The sequence below is a fragment of the Bufo gargarizans genome, chromosome 11 (genome assembly GCF_014858855.1).
Source record: "Bufo gargarizans isolate SCDJY-AF-19 chromosome 11, ASM1485885v1, whole genome shotgun sequence".
Taxonomy (NCBI): domain Eukaryota; kingdom Metazoa; phylum Chordata; class Amphibia; order Anura; family Bufonidae; genus Bufo; species Bufo gargarizans.
Genome location: NC_058090.1, coordinates 31,413,726 through 31,429,282, shown reverse-complemented (window position 1 = coordinate 31,429,282; position 15,557 = coordinate 31,413,726). Strand labels below are relative to the sequence as shown.

Genomic DNA, 15,557 nt, shown 5'->3' with positions numbered 1-15,557 from the left:
ATTGGTGCTCATCCTGCTGAACGTTGGGTTCAGTCTAAGGCCTCATGCACACAACCGTTGTTTGGGTCCGCACCCGAGCCTCATTTTTTGCGGCTTGGATGCGGACCCATTTATTTTAATGGAGCCTCAAAACCAATGGACAGACTCCGCGTGCGGTCTGCATCTGTTGCTCCGTTCCATGGCCCCACAAAAAAAAGTAGATCATGTCCTATTCGTGTCTGTTTTGTGGACAAGAATAGGCTTTTCTATAATGGGCCCTTCATTCCATTCCACAAATTGCAGAACGCACACAGGCGGCATCCGTGTTTTGTGGTCGTGTGCATGTAGCCTTATAGGGTCCATGCTGTATTGATTGGAGATCTTTAGGACTGTTAGATTATGCATCAGGCGTGTTTTACATCTCTTATGCATCAGATAGGAGCTGTGGCGTCTTCTGTACTTGTTAATCTAAAGCTGGATTTACATCCAGATTATCGGGAACGAATCTTCCTACGCTCTTCGTCAGGTAAAATGATCTGAGGTGCGAACACCTCAATCATCATTCCCGTTCAGCCCAGGAACAAGGATTTTGTATGGTGACAAGCTATCGCAGCAGCCATTGCTCGTCGTCGTACTTTGGAGGTGATTGCTGCATATAAATGCAGAGCTTCACCTCCCGAGCAGCCAACTGTCGGGATAGAACATTTCCGAAAATCGGCTGCTCCTCGCAGCATCTAAATGCACTATAACAAGCTGTTAGCAATAGTGTATATGCTGGCCTAGGCTGCTGCACTTGTCCTTACAGATTAAGGTTATAGATCGGCCTTAAAGATGGTCAATGCGCCTTTTTACAGTGGTGATTAAGGGGCCTTATTCTTGGGTATCCAGTACCCCTTTAAGGGAATGATCAGGTTAGCATGTTTTTATTTTATTTTTTAAACGGCTGTCTCACCTCATCAGCTGGCATTTATCCTAACCAAAACAATATTATAACACTTACTGATTAAGAGTACTTTCACACTTGCGGCAGGACAGATCCGACTGGCTGTTCACCCTGTTGGATCCGTCCTTCCGCTATTTCGTCGTGCTGCCGGACTGCCGCTCTGTCCCCATTGACTATAATGGGGACGGGGGCACAGCACGGCCGTGCACGGCGAAAGGCCGCCGGACTAAAAGTCCTGCATGTCCGACTTTTTAGTCCGACGGCCTCTCACCGCGAACTGCCGTACTTCGCAGGAGCTCCGCCCTGTCCCCATTATATTAAATGGGGACGGAGCAGCGGCACGGCGAAATAGCGTAAGGACGGATCCGACAGGGTGAACAGCCTGTCGGATCCGTCCTTCCGCAAGTGTGAAAGTATACTTACTCTATTTGTCCAAATATCCTCTTTTCCTCTCTTCAGTCCATTCTGGCATCTCCTGGTTGTTATAGGTTACGGCCACTCTGCAATCCAGCAGCAGTGGACATGCTCGCACACTATAGGAAAAAGTGTTGGCCTCTGGTGGCTGGGATTATCCATAGGCATGCATGCGCAGCAGCTCCCTCCCCGGCCACCTCAAATTGTTGCTTCTAAGGCTCCATTTACACGTCCGCAATTCTGTTCCACATTTTGCGGACCCATTCATTTCTATGGAGCCGCACGATGTGCTGCCCGGATCAGGAATTGCAGACCCGCAAATTCCGTTCCCCAAAAAAATAGAGCAATCGCGGACAAGAATAGGCATTTTCTATTAAGTGCCGGCGATGTGCGGTCCGCAAAATGTGGAACGCACATTGCTGGTGTCCGTGTTTTGTGGATCCGCGAAACACTTACGGACGTGTGAATGGACCCTAATTTGTGTAAAACGGCTCCAGGCCATGCACAGTGTTGGAGTGGTTCTACACAGCTAAGGCCGCTCCATTCCAGCGAAGCCTTGAGTGTGCACAGGCAAGCTAGGGGACTACATCATCCTAGTGCCACTTGCCTGTGCCATCAATCATACATAATCACTGTCCCCTTACAAAACAAAAAGTTCAGGGCTAGCGAGCATCGGCAGCTGAGACAACCCGTTTAAAGGGAACCTGTCAGACAGAACTTAGTCTGAGCTGCAGGCAGCATGTTATAGAGCAGGAGGAGCTGAGCTGATTGATTTATAGTTTTATGGAAAAAGATTCAGTAAAACTTGTATTTTATACATTTAAATTTCTGCTCATTCTGGGCTTATATCCTGGAGGCGGTCCTATCAGTGATTGACAGCTCTCTCTGTATACACAGTCAGAGGGAAGACTGCCGACCACTGATAGGACTGCAGCTATCTCTGTATACACAGTCATAGAGGGAAGACTGCCGACCACTGATAGGACTGCAGCTCTCTCTTTATACACAGTCATAGAGGGAAGACTGCCGACCACTGATAGGACCGCAGCTATCTCTGTATACACAGGCATATAGGGAAGACTGCCGACCACTGATAGGACTGCAGCTCTCTCTGTATACACAGTCATAGAGGGAAGACTGCCGATCACTGATAGGACTGCAGCTCTCTCTGTATACACAGTCATAGAGGGAAGACTGCCGACCACTGATAGGACTGCAGCTCTCTCTGTATACACAGGCATAGAGGGAATACTGCCAACCACTGATAGGACTGCAGCTCTCTCTGTATACACAGTCATAGAGGGAAGACTGCCGATTACTGATAGGACTGCAGCTCTCTCTGTATACACAGTCATAGAGGGAAGGCTGCCGACCACTGATAGGACTGCAGCTCTCTGTATACACAGGCATAGAGGGAAGACTGCCGATCACTGATAGGACTGCAGCTCTCTGTATACACAGGCATAGAGGGAAGACTGCCGATCACTGATAGGACTGCAGCTATCTCTGTATACACAGGCATAGAGGGAAGACTGCCGACCACTGATAGGACCGCAGCTCTCTCTGTATACACAGGCATAGAGGGAAGACTGCCGACCACTGATAGGACTGCAGCTATCTCTGTATACACAGGCATAGAGGGAAGACTGCCGATCACTGATAGGACTGCAGCTATCTCTGTATACACAGGCATAGAGGGAAGGCTGCCGATCACTGATAGGACTGGTGCTATCTCTGTATACACAGGCATAGAGGGAAGACTGCCGATCACTGATAGGACCGCCTCCTGGACTTCAAAGACCCGAATGAGCAGAAATTTAATGAGAAAATTACATGTTATACCGAATCATTTCCCACAAAACTATATATCTGCTCTGCATCTCCTGCTAATGGTTCATGCACACGACCGTTGTTGTTTTGCGGTCTGTTTTTCACGGATCCGTTGTTCCGTATCAGAGTTTTTTTTCCCCTCTGATTTAAGTCCTCTTCGGTTCCGTTATTCCACAAAACATATCCGTATGCGAAAGGGAAACAGTAACTTATTATTTACCAAACACATGAGCAATATGGGCTGGGCATAGCATTTCTACAGTATGGATCCGCAAAATACTGATGACATACGGATGTGTTCCTTGTGCATTCCGTATTTATTTGCGGACCCATTGACTTGAGTGGGGCATTGGACCGTGAATTGCGGACAATAATAGGACATGCACTACTTTTTTGCGGAATGGAAATACAGAAACGGAATGCACACCATCCGTTGTTTTTGCGGGCCCTTTTAAGTGAATGGTTCCGCATTCAGTCCGCAAATTTTTTTTTTTCAATGAAACGGAAGCGGATTAAAAATACTTTTCGTGTGCATGAGCCCCGAATCACATGCCGCCTGCAGCTCAGACACCATGCTCTGTGTGACGGGTTCCCTTTAAGTACCGTTTTTGTGTGCTGCATAAATCATGGACATTTATCTGCAGTCCCCGGCTGGACTACTCGTAGTCATAGGTAGCCTGTGAAATTCTGTGGGACTGGGCAGCAGCGTGCATTCCTGTCCACACCATTACACACGTCATTTTACCTTCACATTATAGCATTTTCTTCCAGGGAAAGCCTATTAAAGTTTTAATCTTACAGGGGGAGGGGGGGGAATGACCTTTCCATTCTGACCTATTCCGCACAGATTATAGCCGTGCAGAGGCCATCCGACAGGAACATTTCACTAGGAAATATCGTTCTCATAAACGGCGCTTCCAAATGATTGGGCTTTTTTTTTTCTTTCCCCTCCAACACTTTAATTGCCGCGCGAATATGAAATGCATCATTGGGCGCTATGTGTTTTCTGTAAATGTGTTTTCCCTCCGTCGTCTAATCGCAAATACCAAAAACATTAGGAGCTGTGATGATTACGGATTGCACATTATTTATGATGTGTGGGCTCCATCTGCTCTCATTGTAAACTGTGATGACATTGTAATGCTCCCCTCGCTACTGACTTTTGCATGTTTATTCTGCAGAGGCCTTTTTTTCTTTCTTACTGTGTGCACTTTAAAGTATCCTAATGGGTCAATCCTCAAAATGCAATGTATACCAGGCCACAGTGTGAACACGCTTTTTGTCACTAAGATGTCCGCTACTCGGACAATGTTCATATAAACCCAGGCTCTACATTATTGTAACACAGGTCTACCTGTGTCATTTGGCTCCCCCCCCCCCCCCCCCAAAAAAAGAAAAAAAAACTGTGCCTCTCTTGTCCATGGGGTGTTAAATCTAAATGGGTTATCCCATGACTTATGTGAAACATAAAAATCAGACCTCATATAGTACATGACAATCCCTTTCTAACCAGCCCTGTACCTCACATGGATCCAGAGATCTCCCCATTCATTGCTCTGCTAGATTTATATCAAGCTGACAGCTCAAAGGGAAAGTCCTTGCTGTTGCAGCTCAGGGAGCGTGTCCTTTCTGCTGCAGCTGTCTCCCTATTACAGCTCGGGAGGCAGTTGAAGGGTAAAACTGAGCATGTGCGACCATCTCGGTGAGCAGGTCAAAGAAATAAGGAAAAGAACAAACAGCAGGTGGCGCTATACAGATACTTTTTATTGAAGTAACTCAGTGGCTATGCTAAATTATTATACTAATAAAGTATTTACATCCAGGTGCTGGTATGGGGGACAACCCTTTTAACCTGTTGATGACACTAATGCTCCATTTCCGGTGGTTGTTAATGGGCCTCATTCTACAATGCTGTGTTTTTCTGGTATTTGGCCTTCTGCTTTGACAACCGGAATTTGGGAACTTTCTATCCCAACGGTTTAACGCTTTGATTGATACGGAAGACTCCCCCAATTGGGTTACTGTAAAACCCCCATGCACTTATCCGTGGTGACTTAGAATATGGACCTTGTGTTGCATGAAAACTGACGACATCTGCGTAGAAAAAAGACACGAGCCTAGATTTGCAGAAAACACTAAACTAAAAATGAACTGGCGAGTTTAAAATCGCTCATATGCATGAGCCCTGAGACTGATATTTGGGCACATTGGGGCAGACATTACAAACCCCAGTCTTACTATAAAGTCTATTGGTGCAGAATGCGACAAATTTATAAATAAGCATAGACCTCTTAAATTTGGTGCGTATACCAGAAATGCAAATCTACGCCAGCTGTGAGCTAGGGTAGCGTTCAACTAAAATTTTACGTCCCCTACTGGCATAAATTATGGTAACAACACATTTACACGACTATAAGAGCTCCATGGCCGTGCTGCGGACTGCAAATAGCGCACCACAATGCATGGGAACTGGCTATGTGAATCCTGTATTGCACTGCGGACACATTGACTTGAATGGGTCTGGGATCCGTAAAATACGGCAAAAGGTAGGACATGACCTATCTTTTGCGGTGCCAAAGCAGGGAACGGAAAGCCCATGGAAGCGTTTCTTCGATCTGTGCCTCCGTTCCACCGAAGATAGGACATAACCTATCTTTCGCCATATCTTGCAGATCGAGGACCCATTCAAGTCAATAGATCCGCATCAGCAGCAACCCTGCTGTTTTGTGGTCCGCAATACAGGAGCCGAGCCCTTAAAGTCGTGTGAATGGGCCCTAAATCTGTTGGGCCATATAAGCCCCACCTAATTTTCCGTCACCACTTTTTAAAAGTGGAGAGAGAAGTGAAAGGTGGCAAACTATGGCGCTGTTTTAGTGTGACACATGAACAATTATGAATAGGAAGAAAAAAAAAGCTAAAATGGCTTTCTTTTATATTTTACATTTAGGCGATGCTCTTCTGGATCTAGTAATTTCTAACAATGCCGAGCTTGTGAAAAATGTCACTGTCCATGAAAACCTTGGTAACAGTGACCACAATATAATTATATTCCAGCTAAACTGTAAAAAACTAACTCTGGTCGGTAGGGCAAAAAGGCGAATTTCCCAGGTTTGAGCGCTGCACATCAGGACATAGACTGGGAGCAACTATTGTCACATAATAATACTAATGCTGAATGGGAGTGCTTTAAATCTACTTTGGGTAAGTATATTGTTGAATACATTCCTAGAGGTAACCAGTACAAGCGAATAAAATTAAACCCCACATGGCTTACAAATAGTGTAAAAAGGGCAATAACTGACAAAAAGAGGGCATTTAAGAAATACAAATCGGAGGGGTCAGCTGTAACCTTTAAAAAGTACAAAGAACTAAGTAAATGATGTAAGAGGTAATAAAATCTGGTGAAATACACAATGAAATACAGGTGGCCAAAGAAAGTAAGAACAACCCCAAAACATTCTTCAAATACATAAATGATGGTAACGGGGTGTTGGTCACTGGGGATCAAGAGAAGGTAGAGCTCCTAGATGTTTTTTTTAGCTCTACAGGTCCTTCTAAAAAAATTAGCATATTGTGATAAAGTTCATTATTTTCTGTAATGTACTGATAAACATTAGAATTTCATATATTTTAGATTCATTACACACCAACTGAAGTAGTTCAAGCCTTTTATTGTTTTAATATTGATGATTTTGGCATACAGCTCATGAAAACCCAAATTTCCTATCTAAAAAAATTAGCATATTTCATCCGACCAATAAAAGAAAAGTGTTTTTAATACAAAAAAAGTCAACCTTCAAATAATTATGTTCAGTTCTGCACTCAATACTTGGTCGGAAATCCTTTTGCAGAAATGACTGCTTCAATGCGGCGTGGCATGGAGGCAATCAGCCTGTGGCACTGCTGAGGTGTTATGGAGGCCCAGGATGCTTCGATAGCGGCCTTAAGCTCATCCAGAGTGTTGGGTCTTGCGTCTCTCAACTTTCTCTTCCCAATATCCCACAGATTCTCTATGGGGTTCAGGTCAGGAGAGTTGGCAGGCCAATTGAGCACAGTAATACCATGGTCAGTAAACCATTTACCAGTGGTTTTGGCACTGTGAGCAGGTGCCAGGTCGTGCTGAAAAATGAAATCTTCATCTCCATAAAGCTTTTCAGCAGATGGAAGCATGAAGTGCTCCAAAATCTCCTGATAGCTAGCTGCATTGACCCTGCCCTTGATAAAACACAGTGGACCAACACCAGCAGCTGACATGGCACCCCAGACCATCACTGACTGTGGGTACTTGACACTGGACTTCAGGAATTTTGGCATTTCCCTCTCCCCAGTCTTCCTCCAGACTCTGGCACCTTGATTTCTGAATGACATGCAACAGTCCAGTGCTGCTTCTCTGTAGCCCAGGTCAGGCGCTTCTGCCGCTGTTTCTGGTTCAAAAGTGGCTTGACCTGGGGAATGCGGCACCTGTAGCCCATTTCCTGCACAAGCCTGTACACGGTGGCTCTGGATGTTTCTACTCCAGACTCAGTCCACTGCTTCCGCAGGTCCCCCAAGGTCTGAAATCGGTCCTTCTCCACAATCTTCCTCAGGGTCCGGTCACCTCTTCTCGTTGTGCAGCGTTTTCTGCCACACTTTTTCCTTCCCACAGACTTCCCACTGAGGTGCCTTGATACAGCCCTCTGGGAACAGCCTATTCCTTCAGAAATTTCTTTGTGTCTTACCCTCTTGCTTGAGGGTGTCAATGATGGCCTTCTGGACAGCAGTCAGGTCGGCAGTCTTACCCATGATTGCGGTTTTGAGTAATGAACCAGGCTGGGAGTTTTTAAAAGCCTCAGGAATCTTTTGCAGGTGTTTAGAGTTAATTAGATGATTCAGATGATTAGGTTAATAGCTCGTTTAGAGAACCTTTTCATGATATGCTAATTTTTTTAGATAGGAAATTTGGGTTTTCATGAGCTGTATGCCAAAATCATCAATATTAAAACAATAAAAGGCTTGAACTACTTCAGTTGTGTGTAATGAATCTAAAATATATGAAAGTCTAATGTTTATCAGTACATCACAGAAAATAATGAACTTTATCACAATATGCTAATTTTTTTAGAAGGACCTGTATATATACAAAAGAAGAGAGGGCATCTCATGAGGGTGGTGCAACTGCTGTAAATACCTCAAATAACATACTTAACTGGTTGACTGTAGAAATGGTCCTTAATATGCTAAAAAAAAAAAAAATTTTAAGTGAACAAGTCCCCAGGTCCAGATGGCTTACACCCTAGAGGTCTAGGGGAGCTCAGTTTAGTTATTGCTTTGCCTCTGTTCATAATATTTATTCTTTAATGACAGTCATTGTATCAAGGGACTGGCACAAGGCGAATGTGGTGCCCATTTTAAAAAAGGGTGCTAGGTCTTCACCAGGAAATTATAGACCAGTAAGCTTATCATCCATAGTGGTAAAAATGTTTTAAGGGCCGTCTACGGGACTACATACAGGATTATGTAACTGTCAATATAATAAGTGATATACAGCATGGTTTTACAAAGAACGGAAAGGGGATTCAGCCGCAGACATTACCAGCTAAAGTTTCCCGCCAGTCGGCCATCTTGCAGATACTTTTGCAGCGCCGGGGAAGGGGGCAGAAGCCTAGAGAGAACCAGACTCCTGCAGCAGCATATGCAGCAATATCCCCGATCATCAGCAGCCCAGATACAGCCTCTTGTATAAACAGCCCAAAAAAGCAGGATCAAAATGCCTGATTTTACAATCAAACCACTGTTATGCATACAAAGGTGCCAGGCATCTCTGAAAAATATAAGTCTTGAGACTGCTACCAATATCACTGTATATATACAGTACGCTACACCATTTTGAGCCCTGAATTCTGCTCCGATTATCACAGAACTGTCTACTATTTTGATATAACAATGGGGCCACAAAAAACAGAGCGCCACTGAAAAATTGCGCAAATTTGCCAGACAACCAGAAGATAGGGCGCGGTCTCCATTACCCCAACGGAATAGGCACACTAGAGCAAGTACAGTATTCGAAATACCGAGTAACTTCCCAAGAGGTAGATCAGGAGGAACCTACTCTTAAACAAGTAACCACTCAGGTCTTGGAAGCTATCACCGCGTGCAAGACTTCCCTCACAGGAATGCTGGACGAAGTCAAGATAGATCTGGGACTACTGCGCCAAGACCTGCATAATCTGCGAGAACGGGTCCAACACACTGAAGAACGCATATCTCGTATAGAGGATTCCACCGCTACTGTTCCAAGAGCCATCTCTGATCTTAATACCAAAGTGGAGCAATGGAAGCAGAAAGCAGACGACCTAGAAAATAGGCTCCGTAGAAATAACATTAGAATCTTAGGATTACCTGAAAGAGCTGAAGGCCTGGCACCGGATGAGTTTATAGAAAATTGGATGAAGGAGCTTTTTCCAGATGCAAACTTCTCCTCAGCCTATGTGGTAGAACAGGACCACAGAGTACCAGCAAAGCCTCCTCCACCGGGGGCGCCACCCCGCCCCATGCTTGCAAGGTTCCTCAGTTGCAAAGACAGGGACAGGATATCAGCTCTAGCTAGAAGGCGACAGGAAATTAAATATGACAATGCCAGAGTCTCCATCTTCCCAGATTTTTCTATGGAAACAATACGCCACCTTCATGGATGTCAAGAGACACCTGAGAGAAGCTAACATCCCGTATGGGCTATCCTGCCAAACTCAGAGTGGTGGACGGCGACAGAGCGGTCTTCTTTACTTCCCCTGAAGAAGTCTCCGAATGGCTGGCCCTGCGGCATAGATCCCCGAGACGCTGAGGCTTTTGGCACATCTAGAGACTGGTCACCAGACATCAGCCGACTGGTTTGCTTTCATTGAGATATATGTTAATTGTCGTTTCTCTGAAATTCTTTCATTACAATTTGCCTTATCCTTGCTAATGATATAGGACCTTGTTATATACATGCACCTATACAAAATGGACACATTAGTTCTGTGGCCGCAGCCCGCATGCCTCTGCCAACTGACATCATAGGCGGGGGCATCCCGGATTTACTGGCCTACAGTCTGAAATAAGAAATTATTACAGATCTAACTCTCAGACAACATAACGTTAGGGAACACAGATTGTTCGCAATTCAAATTTTTCTGATTTTACAATAATTATGTTCTATTCGTTACTTACAGTTACTCATGTAGCAATGTTGCGTGCTGATTCATCCACTGCATTTGCTTTCTCTTCTGATCACGTATACCTGCCTCTGAATCCACGGCTGAGCTAAAAATACCATCATGGAATATTAGGGGTTTGGGGACACCACAATAGAGATCTATGGTGCTTGCTTTTATCAGACACTCCAATCCACAGATTTTGTGTCTTCAAGAAACGCATCACTTATCACTAACACCTCTCGTGCATTAAAGAAACCTTGGGTTCATTGGCCCGCGCACTCATACCATACCTCTTCTTCACGAGGAGTATCCCTGTTAGTACACAAACAATTGAGCCCGGAGGTAAGAGACTTTGATCATTGATTCAGAAGGCAGATATGTCTTTGTCCATTCTCTAATTGACAATGTACAATATACATTAATAGAGATCTATAACCCACCCCCCGGCTCTATGCAGGTTCTACACTTGGCTGCTACATTCGCAGTCTTTTATCCACAAGCTAGAGGAATCTGCATGGGAGATTTAAACATGACGTTAGACCCCTCTCTCGGCCGCTTTCTGGGAAATGTGGACCCAATAAACACAGGGACTCCCTCACGACTTAATAGGTTTCTGATTGAATTTAGATGGTTGGACCTCTGGAGAGCTACATACCCCACAGACAAGGTATACTCCTGCCACAGTGGCGGACATAACTCCTTAACCCGAATAGACTATATGTTAGGTAACGAGTTAGTGATGTTAAATCTACGTGCGATAACATACCTACCCATAGGGATATCGGACCACTCACAGATACTGGGCACTCTGATGCGGCGCACACATTCAATAATGTACAGGATGAATATACATCCATTCTTGAACCTCTTGGGATCAGCAGATGGAATCCCTTACTACGAGAGTTTCTTGAAATACACGCAAACGAAACTAACCAAGCACTGACCAAACGTTCAGAGGTGGAACTGGAATCCCGGTGTACTACACTGGAACAGCAATATATTAATCACCCGACAGACACTAACAGAAACCCGTGGCTCCAAGCGGGAAGACAATATTTAGCGACACTTAAGGACAAGGCTGATGGGAAATTATTTTTCATGAAACAGACAGCATTCGAACGGGGAAATCAATCAGCTAAACTACTGGTTCAATTAGTCCGTCATAACTCGCCCTCCTCAACGACTTTAGCAGTTAGAGACCCCACAGGACAACTGCACAACACGCAAGAGGCGATTGCCGCACCTTTACACACTTCTACCAAGATCTATACAGATCTAGCATAACAGCAACTGAAGCGGAGATAGCTGCATATTTAGAGGGCATATCCCTACCTACCCTTACTACAACACAACGTACCCAATTAGGTCAACCAATTAGCTTAGAAGAAATTACACAAGCAATATCTGATCTTAATATTGGGAAATCTCCCGGCCCAGACGGGATCCCCAAAGAAGTGTATGCTAAATATATGGAGGGTCTAGCTCCTCAATTGTTATCCACCCTCCAATTCTCCTTGGAAAGAGGTAACCTGCCCAAAACTTTTATGGAAGCCACCATTATATTGTTACTCAAACCTGATAAAGATCCCTTAGACTGTGGCTCATACAGACCCATAGCACTACTAAATGTAGACTACAAAATATTGACAAGAATTCTGGCCACACGTCTTAATCGGTAATCCTATCAATTGGTGCATCCAGACCAGACAGGATTCATGCCAGGGATTCAGGTAGTTACTCAGGTGGGGTTCTCCTTAAATGAGGATTGGGCCCTAGCTTCACTAGACGCTGCAAAGGCATTCGATTCAATAGCATTGGCCTATCTGATTAACTAGGTTGGGCCCACAATTTATCAAATGGATTACTATACTATACAGCAGCCCTGTCAGTAGGCTATTGATAAATGGAGAGCTATCCGCAAGCTTTCCTCTTCATAGAGGTACGAGGCAGGGCTGCCCCCTGTCACCACTCTTATTTGCACCGGCAGTTGAGTCTCTGGCAATTAGGGTGAGGACCAGCAGCAATAGAACCGGGTTGACCATCGGAGACAGAAGTCTGTATAGGACTATATGCAGATGACATGATTCTATATTTATCGTCACCTGACATTTCCCTTAAAGGTGCAGTGGCCTTAATAAATGAATTTGGGGAGTTTTCGGGCCTGCAAATCAATTGGGAGAAATCAGTCTACATGCCTCTAGGCAAGACGGGTTGGACAGGTCCCTCACATGTGGAAAGACTAAAGGTGGTTGATACCTTCAAGTATCTAAGCGTAAATATTACTAAAAGATATTCCCAGGCCCTATCTCTCAATATTTACTCCTTAAAGGACCATATACGGAACAAGCTCCAAAACTGGAAAACATTACCCATCCTGGTGGCAGGACATATTAATCTTATTAAAATGATTATACATCCCAAGGTGTTATACGCCCTCCAACACCCAGAGGTGCCTAAACCTAAATCGATATTTAGGGAAATAGACTCTTTGACTAGAGTTTTTATATGGGGAAGATCACGGGCTAAACTAAATTTAGAAACATTAAAACAGCCCAAAAATAGAATGTATGGCTTTACCAGATTACTATATATATTATTTAGCAGGTCAGTGGAGCCTTATTAGAACCTGGTATACTGCGGAGGACCTACCCACTTCAGAGTACTTCTTAATACACTTCCTGGACTGTTATTCATTATGGTCAGTCCTGGAGATGCCTCCTAAATTCTGGAAAACCGCTGCATAGGCTGGCGCAAACTATCTGGAGAGAATGCGAAAATACTGACCCAGTTCACGGGGCGTCTCAGATATACCTTTATGGGCCAATCAATCTCTGCCACAGGTACAAGTAGTCATGGGGGCTGAAAGATGGCAGGCGGCAGAGATTAAAACTCTTGGAGATATATACGATCAGGGAATACTGATGACATTTGAAGCACTGTCTCAGAAGTACAATATTCCTCATACCTACAACTTAGGTCAGCCATACAGGCCATAATACTGAGCACCAGTACCATGATCTCGAAATATCCACTAATGGGAGTTGTTAAAACCCAGGGTCCCAGAGGACTATTGTCAGCAATTGATTCCCATTTAGTGCAAGCAAAGGTCAAGAACTGCCCTCTCAGGGTAATAGATAAATGGAAAAGAATGATACCCACACTCACAGAAGAATCCATAACAGATTTATTCGAATCACATTTACCGGTATTGCCAGCAGTTTTATAATAAAATAATACAACTGTACATTATTCATCAAACATACACTGAACAAAAATATAAACGCAACACTTTCAGTTTTGCTCCTATTTTGCATGAGCTGAACTCGAAGATCTGAAACGTTTCCTACATACACAAAAGACCCATTACTCTCAAATATTGTTCACAAATCTGTCTAAATCTGTTAGTGAGCACTTCTCCTTTGCCGAGATAATCCATCCCACCTCACAGGTGTGGCATATCAAGGTGCTGATTAGACAGCATGAATATTGCACAGGTGTGCCTTAGACTGTCCACAATAAAAGACCACTCTGAAATGTGCAGTTTTGCCTTATCCGAAAACCAGTCAGTATCTGGTGTGGCCACCATTTGCCTCATGCAGTGCAACACATCTCCGTCGCATGGAGTTGATCAGGTTGTTGATTGTGGCCTGTGGTCTGTTGGTCCACTCCTCTTCAATAGCTGTGCGAAGTTGCAGAATATTGGCAGGAACTGGAACACGCTCTTGTATACACCGATCCAGAGCATCCCAAACATGCTCAATGGGTGACATGTCCGGTGAGTATGCTAGCCATGCAAGAACTGGGATGTTTTCGGCTTCCAGGAATTGTGTACAGATCCTTGCAATATGGCGCCGTGCATTATTATTCTGCAACATGAGGTGATGGTCGTGGATGAATGGCACAACAGTGGGCCTCAGAATCTCGTCAATGTATCTCTGTGCATTCAAAATGCCATCAATAAAATGCACCTGTGTTCGTCGTCCATAACATACGCCTGCCCATACCATAACCCCACCGCCACCATGGGCCACTCGATCCACAACGTTGACATCCTCAAACCGCTCACCCACACAACGCTACACACGCTGTCTGCCATCTGCCCTGAACAGTGAAAATCGGGACTCATCCTTGAACAGAACGGCTCTCCAGCATGCCAGACACCATCGAATGTGAGCGTTTGCCCACTCAAGTCGGTTACGACAACGAACTGCAGTCAGGTCCAGACCCCGATAAGGACGACGAGCATGCAGATGAGCTTCCCTGAGACGGTTTCTGACAGTTTGTGCAGAAATTCTTTGGTAATGCATGCCGATTGTTACTGCAGATGTCTGGGTGGCTGGTCTCAGACAATCATGGAGGTGAACATGCTGGATGTGGAGGTCCTGGGCTGGTGTGGTTACACGTGGTCTGCGGTTGTGAGGCCAGTTGGATGTACTGTCAAATTCTCTGAAACGCCTTTGGAGACGGCTAATGGTAGAAAAATGAACATTCATTGCATTGGCAACAGCTCTGGTAGACATTCCTGCAGTCAGCATGCCAATTGCACGCTCCCTCAAACGTTGTGACATCTGTGGCATTATGCTTTTGATCAAACTGCACATTTCGGAGTGGCCTTTTATTGTGGGCAGTCTAAGGCACACCTGTGTAATATTCAAGCTGTCTAATCAGCACCTTGATATGCCAACACCTGTGAGGTAGGATGGATTATCTCGGGAAAAGGAGAAGTGCTCACTAACACAGATTTAGACAGATTTGTGAACAATATTTGAGAGTAATGGGTCTTTTGTGTATGTAGAAAATGTTTCAGATCTTCGAGTTCAGCTCATGCAAAATGGGAGCAAAACCGAAAGTGTTGCGTTCAGTGTATTTAAAGGGCTTCTGTCGCCCCCATTGTGCAATTTTCATTAGCTGACATTAGCTATTTGCTAATGTCAGCTGAGTGCAATCATGCATGTCCTACCTTTTGTGGCTTATTTCTTGTAAAAATCATACTTTTGTCATATGCAAATTTCTTCACTACCAGCAAGTTGGGTGTGTACTTGCTGGTAGCCCCCTCTCCTCTTGATAGACGGGGCCAGCGAGCACTCTCCTTCTCCCGTTGGCCCCGCCTGCTGAATTCCCGCGCCTGCGCCGTAACGTTCCTCAATCGGCGCAGGCATGCTGAGTGAAGGACGTGCACTCGCCAGCTCCTTCCTCAATGCACCTGCGCAGATTAC

At 44.8% G+C, this 15,557-nt stretch overlaps 1 protein-coding gene across 1 annotated transcript in view; it reads left to right on the top strand.

Moving 5' to 3' along the window:
• Nucleotides 1-15,557, top strand: part of BRF1 (BRF1 RNA polymerase III transcription initiation factor subunit) — a 266,657-nt gene that overhangs the window by 132,080 nt on the left and 119,020 nt on the right. The gene's annotated exons all lie outside the window — the stretch shown is intronic.